This window comes from Hemicordylus capensis, chromosome 2 (assembly GCF_027244095.1).
Source record: "Hemicordylus capensis ecotype Gifberg chromosome 2, rHemCap1.1.pri, whole genome shotgun sequence".
NCBI classification, from domain to species: domain Eukaryota; kingdom Metazoa; phylum Chordata; class Lepidosauria; order Squamata; family Cordylidae; genus Hemicordylus; species Hemicordylus capensis.
In genome coordinates this window covers 129,234,588-129,242,431 of record NC_069658.1, presented here as the reverse complement: position 1 = coordinate 129,242,431, position 7,844 = coordinate 129,234,588, and the positions used below count along the sequence as shown (strand labels likewise).

The window sequence follows — 7,844 nt, the reverse complement described above, 5'->3', positions numbered from 1 at the left end:
TTAAAATAACTTTTAAAAAACCACGAGGCAAGGAATAGTTCGGGTTTATAGAGTGTATTCCTCTGAATGAATAAGAGCACATTATCTTCTTATCTTGGAATGCTTGTTCAAAGAATTATTATCTGTGAAGACATACAGTATTTATCCTATAGAGCAGTGAAACCAGTTATAGGCATTCTCAAATATATTTAAATCAACTTTTCCTCTCCTTCTTCAGTGTCAACTTTTGAGGGAAACTGCAGCAGAAGTGGCATGTGGACAACACGGATTGCCTGGAATCTGTCATGAATGTACCCACCCACCCCTTCAGTCTCCACAGCAGGTTTGCACAAGGGATTACAGACTCAGTGAAATGTTAGTGACACCACTTCTGCTTCCCAACTGGCCTTATGTAGGTCAGAAGCATTATGACTAATGGAGGAGCCCCATACATAACTACTTTCATTTGGGAATGGGAACTGTTGCCAGAATTTCATTGAATTGGTGACCCCTTGACTGAACCAGTGTTGGTTCATTGATATGTACTTCTGCTTTGGTAAATTGTGAAACTCAGCAAAATGGTGTGTGTGTGTGTGTGTGTGTGTGTGTGTGTGTGTGTGTTATCCACTGCAACTTCTGTTTGAATGTTACGAAGTTCTTCACTCTTTGTGTGGTATACTTAAGTCTTGACCCAGAACTAATGATCTGACATTTGGGTGCAGGTGCCTATAATTTTGAAGAAAGGATTTAAGTTGCAATCCTAAGAAAACCAACCTGCCTGTTACTTTTTTGTGAGACAAGTTGCTTTGTGACAGGGCGAATGGGAGCAAAGAAGTGGCTGGCGGGGAAGGGTTAACCATTTTGTTTCCCAATTGCTCCTTACTAAAGCCCTGATTTGGAAGGATATCCTACTGAAATCAATATGTTTTACTTCAAGGGAAACAAAGAGAAGTCTGGCAGTTACCAAATCACCAAAAAAATAGCCCTGCCCAATTCCTTTGAAATTTGGGTGGTAGCTTCCACCCATTGGATACTACCACCACTACCCACTCTTTTTGCCCTGGGACCCTTTTTAAAAATCCAAATCAATTTGGATCCGGATTCTGAAAATTCGGCTACAAAACAAGGGTGATTCGGATTCAGATAATTTGGGTACAAAATAAAACGGGGGTGTTTCGATTCAGATACAAATTGAAACGAGAAATTTCCAAAATGCACACCCCTACTTTTCTGGAAAACCAGTATATAAACATTCATCATTGTAAGGAGGAATGTCTCTCATTCCAGTTTGTGATACAGTTCCTAGGAGTGTGCAATATTTTTAAAAAACGTTTAATTCCTCTATTTTCATGTTATCAAACCCCCTCATTTGTTTTGTTCTTCATTTGTTAAAATCTCATTGATTTTCTTATTTTCTTGTTGTTGTTTCATTCGTTATTGTGACTCTTGTTCATTTTTGTTTCATATTGAAAGCAAATCATTTTCTTCCATTTATTTCAATGGAGCAATCTTGTTTTATTGAAATCAATGGAAGATAAAGACCCTGCATTTCCCAAAACTACTGGTAGGGGCAGTTATCCACTGCTGAAAAACCTTGGGGCTGGGGCAGGTTGCCGTCTACCTCCATTGCATCCAAATACTTGCATTTCACATTGTTCTATGGGAAGCAGTGTTTATCTGTTAAAACCAGTGGAAAATAAATAGACCCTGCATGGCAGAAAACACTTGGTGGGGGCAAACGGCACCCCCCCCCCCGAAAAAAAGAGTACTGAATGCAATGAATGAATATATGGCATTCAATTCATTTGTGACTCTGACATTTGTTTCGTTAATTGTAACAAATGGGTCCCATTCATTTCACCTGGCAGATCAACCAAGTGAAATGAATGCACATCCCTAATAACTTCTGGATCTAGTATATGTCATCTTGACCCCTACCATGGCAAAGAGCATAATACAGCAAATTTTGTTCATACGAATGTAGCTATAGTGATGAATTCTCTTCATTCCTGAGGTTTTGGACCCTTAGCTTCTACTATATTTTAAAATACATGCAAAAGGAAGTTATCGCTGGCAGATCTTTTTCACACTTACTTCAGCATTGTTATCCTGCAAATCCTCCCAAGCTCTTGCAACAATTTATAAAACCTGAACTGAAATCATTAAACAGCTGATTCGAAATAATTAAAATGATAAATAACGAACAGGAATGCAACACAAGCTCTTTTTAAGCATTCTATTCAGTGCAAGATTTTTAAAAAAGGAAATATTCTAGCTAAAGCTTCACTCGAATCTATTCTGCACACAGCAATTAGATGAAGTGTTTTTATATAAAAATGCTTCCATTAAATATTAAATGTTCTGTGCATCCCAACTAAAATAGGCATAAGACTAACAAGAACATTTTTAAAATTATTTATGGCTGTCATAGCAAATTCATATATTACACAAGACACAGACATATCATGGTGACAAAGGAACAAAACTATTTTTGTACTTAGTTGCAACTATATTTCTCATTTTCTCTCTGGCTGTAGAAACTCACTAGACTAAGGCCTGGCTTTCTTTGGTTTTTGTTTTTGTTTTGGGGGTCTGACGTACATATAGGATTTAGCATAAGCACCAGCAGATGTCTCCCTCTGGTGTATTTTTCTTACTGTCAACTTTTCCCTGAAGAGTCCTCCTCTTCCCCCAGCGGAATTGATTATTTAAGAGAAAGTCTGGAGTAGGTGTTACCAACACTCTTAATATCCTTGTTCATCTCTGCCAGCTTCCATTCTCATACCTCTCCTCAGGGTCATTCTCTGCTACATATTCATGGATGTTTCTCCCAATTGATGCAGTCCTTAAGTAAGTTAATATCTCCAAATGCTTCTGCAGTTAAACCGATCTTTTCTATTTATCAGAATCATTTGCTTTTTAAAGAGAAGAAAATGAATCCCACATTGTCTCTGAAAGAGATAATGATCTATTCCCAGCTGTGGAGACTCGATCCAGTTCCCTGAAACACTTTGTCTGCTCCATGCTTATGAAATACTCTTCTGCTGATCCCCACAGTCTGATTTCACTTTGCCACATAGCTAATCAGATGTGTCTATATGATGATGGCACTAAAGTAATTTAGAGTGAGAGGAAGAATCATTTCCCTCATTCTGATTTGTCTTTGTGATGATGCCACATAAACAGTCATGTCTGGCTACAATATGGCATCACAAAGTCAAATTGGACTAAGGTGAGGTTGCCAACTGTCCCACACTGTGCGGGACATCCCGACTTTCAGCGGGGAAATGCTCGTCCCGTTCAGGACACCATTTCTCCCACTTTTTGACACTTTAAAAAAACTTTTAAGGCTGCCACTGAGCGGCAGCGGAGCAGGACAGCGGCAAGAGTTGCTCTCCCACCTCTCAAACTATGAAGGGAATGGCTCTCTGGGGAGAGCAGTGCGCTGGTGAGTGGGACAGGCGCATGCTGCTGCCTGAAGAAAGCCTGGACAGAGCACTCACCGCCATGGCTGCTGACCAGTCACTGTGTCTGACTGTGTGTATAAACTGTAGAAGGAGGGAAGGAAGGAGCCGGGAGGGAGAGAGGGTGAAAAGCTCCCTATCTTGGCCCTGTCTGCCTCCAGATGAGGCAGACAGGCCAATTTCAGGCTTCCGCGCAGAAGCCTCCTCATTTGGAGGCAGACAGGGCTGAGGAAGGGAGATTTTCTCCCTCCCTCCCTTCCGGCTCCTTCCTTTCCTCCTTCTACAGTTTATACACATAGTCAGATGCAGTGAGTGGCTGGCGGCCGCAGCAGTAAGTGCTCTGTCCCACAGGCTTTCTTTACGCAGCAGCTTGCGCCTGTCCCACTCGCCAGCCCTGCCTGCCCCTGCCCCAGAGAGCCATTCCCTTCATAGTTTGGGAGGTGGGAGAGCTGCTCTTGCCACTGCCCCACTCCACTGCCGCTCAGTGGTGGCTTTAAAAGTAAAATAATAATAATAATAAAGCTCCGCCCCTAGATGGCCACGCCCCTCATTCCCTGTCCCAATTTCTGCCAGTGCAGTGTTGGCAATCCTAGACTAAGGGCAACACTTTGCCCCTTTTTAAGCATTCCCTCCTTTAAAAATTGTTGAAACGGCAGTGAAGCTAGCAGCTTGTTTTGGTTCAATCCCACATGGCTCTTTGTTTGGTTTGCTTCAGTGCTGATGTTCACAAAACACAATAATTGTCATGCTTTTCATTTTGTCATGAGATTTCAGTGTGAGATTTCAAGGCTTTTAAAAAATGATGACAAAAGCTACAAAAAACAACAACAAGCAGTTTAAAAAAACAGAGTGAAATAATCCAAGTGAATAAATGTAGTTTGGATACAGCCTTTGGATACAGTAGTTATCATAAGAGGTAAAGATTTTCTATTATACAGTTGTCTGATCAACTTTTTTCTAGGAATTCTACCAGTTGGGGACAGAGGACTTAGCACATCTGCCCACCTCAGAAGACTGGTCTGCCCAGTAGATTAGTCCTCCAAGGCAGGCGGATGAGCTAGGTCCAGAGCAGAAGGTTGGTTTAACTACTGATCCAAATTGGTAGACCAATTCTCCCCAGAAAAAAACATATTATGGAGGCCTGTTTTTCCAGGGAGAGCTGGTTTACCAATTGGGGTCATGGGATAGATAAGCCCTCTGCTCTGGACTTAGTGTGTCAGCCTGCCTTGGAGGACTGGTCTACCAGGTAGATTTGGGTGATTTGAGCCAGCTACTATCAATGAATCAATTCAATGGTTTGTGATTCTATCTTGAATCAAATAGCAGAATCTCATTCATGCACACTCCTAGAAGGTTCTATGGCCCAGAATTACCTCAGAGTACTCCTCCTTCGACAAGTTGGGGGTCTGAGGAAACTTGATGGAAACACTTCTCTGCTGAAATAAAAAGTAGGAAATATACAGAAATTCCTGATAAATCCCTTGTCTTGTAGAAACTCATTTGGCTTTCCTTGAAAATTCTCAGATGTTTTTCCATGGGAAATTTGTTTTCAATTTCACTTTTTAAAAAATTTTCAGTGCCAAATCTTTAAAAAAACCAAAAACGATGTTAGGTGCTTACACACTAGAGCGCTCTAATGCTGCTGAGGCATTAGTCCTGTTCACATGTTATGTTCAACACCTGTACAATCTTTACCTCTACAATCTTTGTACACGTACAGTTAATCACATGTTATTGTGAATGCCGGTACAGTAGACCACTATTTCTCTGTACCATGAATTTGAGGGACATGTACCCAGGTTCACTTTAATTAATTTATTTAAAATATCTATACTCCACCCCTCCAGTGCATTAGTGCTCAGGCAGCACTTTTAAAATGAACACAAGTGCAGTCATTCACACAAAAACATGCATCTGTGTTTTTCACACAAACATTTCTACACTTGTACAACATAATGTCCGAATGGACTATTGTCCTTCTGCAGTTAGCTGGAAACAGAATTAAAATGGTGTGTGTGTGTGTGTGTGTGTGTGTGTGTGTGTGTTTCCACAAGGCACTTATCCTTCAGTAATGTTCTTCCCCACAGCCAATATCCTCCTATACTGCTTACTTGGAAGTATTCCATTCAGCAAATTAGCATTGGGCTCTTCCCAATGCTAATTAAAAGTTTCTTCTTTTAGATTCAGTTTTCCCGGGGTTTTTTTGTTTTTGTTTTTGCTCCCCATTTAGGGTGAGGGATTATTGCTGAATAGCCTCAAATAGTTTCTTATTAGTGTCCTTATAGGTTTCTTTTTAAAGGGAGGGTGGTGTTAATTACTTATTCCCTCTCAATTTCTTTTTTCTTTTTAAATCATGGAGTAGTGCTGTTTACAGGCCTAGCCTGCAAGCATTCTGTCTGTATCCTAGAATGGACTGATGTCTTTCTTTCCTAGCCAGAAGAGGAAACCAATAAAGTACTCACATCATTAAAATGTAAATGTTTAAAAGTGCACATGTCATCATCCCTACCCTTAAGCAACCTTTATGGCACAGCTCCTTTTATCCAAATCTGAATTATCTAAAACACTCTATTAATTCTGTGTATATAACAATGTGAATCATATATTTGTGAGAGTCGTAGGAGTACTAGATAAGGTACTAGTTATCTTTTAAATTATCATCCAACAATGGAAAGTTAGTTCTCATTTTTAATCCTGAACAAAGAAAACTTAATTGGCTCCAGGTGGATTCCGTTTGTAAGAGGCCCTGCATACTAACATTAGTCCCACCTGTACTATCCCGTACTAGGCCAAACTAAGGCAGGGATCTAGGAGGGACACAGACCTCACACAACTCTGAGAGGAAAAGGGTCAGGACGTTTGCTAGCTCCAAGCATGAACCCACAAGAGCTGGGTTTAGCAACTTAGGAGGCACGGCTGGTGCCAGACTACTTTGCGCCCTAGGCAAGGCGAAGTACTTGCTTCCCCCACCAAAAAAACCAATTCAACTTCAATTTTAAAACAGATAGCTGGGTGTTGTGGCTACTGTCCAGGAGAGTGAATTGGCCCCTTCCCTTCAGAAGGCTCTGTTGCTTGAAGGGGCCTTGCCCAATTTTCTAAGTGCTGGCTCTGGTGGTTCTGGCGACCTCTACTAGGGCTGGCAGGGACTTCTCTGAGTCAGGCGATGAAGGGAGGAGTGTGTTCTGCATGGAGGTACTAGCTTGAATCCCCCTGGTTCTGTCTGTGTGTGTGTGTGTGTGTGTGTGTGTGTGTGGTTGGTTGGTTCTGGCAGTCCAGAGTTGTCCAGAGACTGGATCATTAGGGATGTGCATAAAACCGGTTCTCCCGGTTCGGTTCGGGTCCAAACCGGGTCCGGACCGGACCGGGGAGGTTCGGTTTTGGTTTTGCCGGACCACCCCCCGGTCCGGTTCGGTTTCGAACCGGTTCGGATCCGAACCGAACTGGTTCGGATCACAAAAAGTGGCTGGTTTTGAAGGGGACATTGTGTTCTACCTGCCACCCAAATTTCAAGTCGATTGGACCTTCCTCTGATTTTTTACAAATTTTTTTTAAAAAATTAATTCTTGCCCATAACTCACAATGTGGAGCCCTTAGGGGCAAAAAAGCTGGGGTGGGTGGTAGCCACCCATGGGTGTCCTCCACCCCAAAAATCCCAAGGCAATTGGTTGCTCCTAGTATTATTGGTGAATTTTTGAAGAAAATTTTTTTTCCATTGGCTAGAATGGGGGTTTGGGGCTGCCCCAGACCCGCCTCTGTGGGGTGGCAGCACCCCCAAAGTGGGTCCGGGGCCATGGCAAAAATGCCCTCAGTCCCTCCCTGCAATCCCCGTAGAGATAGGAGTGATGGTTCTGTTGTTTTTCTGAGGTGTTCTGAGTGAGTGTGGATTCTGTGATAGCAAATGAGATTTCCAATGAGACACCATGAATCCACTCTCATTTGCTATCACAGAATCCACACTCACTCAGAACACCTCAGAAAAACAACAGAACCATCACTCCTATCTCTACGGGGATTGCAGGGAGGGACTGAGGGCATTTTTGCCATGGCCCCGGACCCACTTTGGCGGTGCTGCCACCCCACAGAGGCGGGTCTGGGGCAGCCCCAAACCCCCATTCTAGCCAATGGAAAAAAAATTTTCTTCAAAAATTCACCAATAATACTAGGAGCAACCCAACAATTGCCACCCCATCTTTTTGGCCTCTCTCTCTGGGCGCCCTAACACGTAACACCTAGTCAGTCCATCTTAATGCCTACCTACTACCACCACTCCTATCCAAGCAAGTAAGAGGAGGACACTCAGAGAGACAACACCCACTCTCTGATCTAACAAAAAGGCCACTGCTGTGCTGCCTGCCAGCACAGCAGCAGCAGCGGAGCAGCACACTAAGCACAAGAGCAGCA

The 7,844-nt window shown here is 42.6% G+C and overlaps 1 protein-coding gene across 2 annotated transcripts in view; it reads left to right on the top strand.

Annotated features, from left to right (window-relative positions):
• The window catches only part of LOC128345096 (uncharacterized), a 212,356-nt gene extending 210,978 nt beyond the window's left edge, over window positions 1–1,378 (top strand). For both annotated transcript variants that reach the window (XR_008316264.1, XR_008316263.1), the window contains one exon: window positions 218–1,378. The gene's annotated coding sequence lies outside the window, so the exon portion shown is untranslated. The remainder of the gene's footprint in view (window positions 1–217) is intronic.
• The last annotated feature ends 6,466 nt before the right edge of the window (window positions 1,379–7,844 follow it).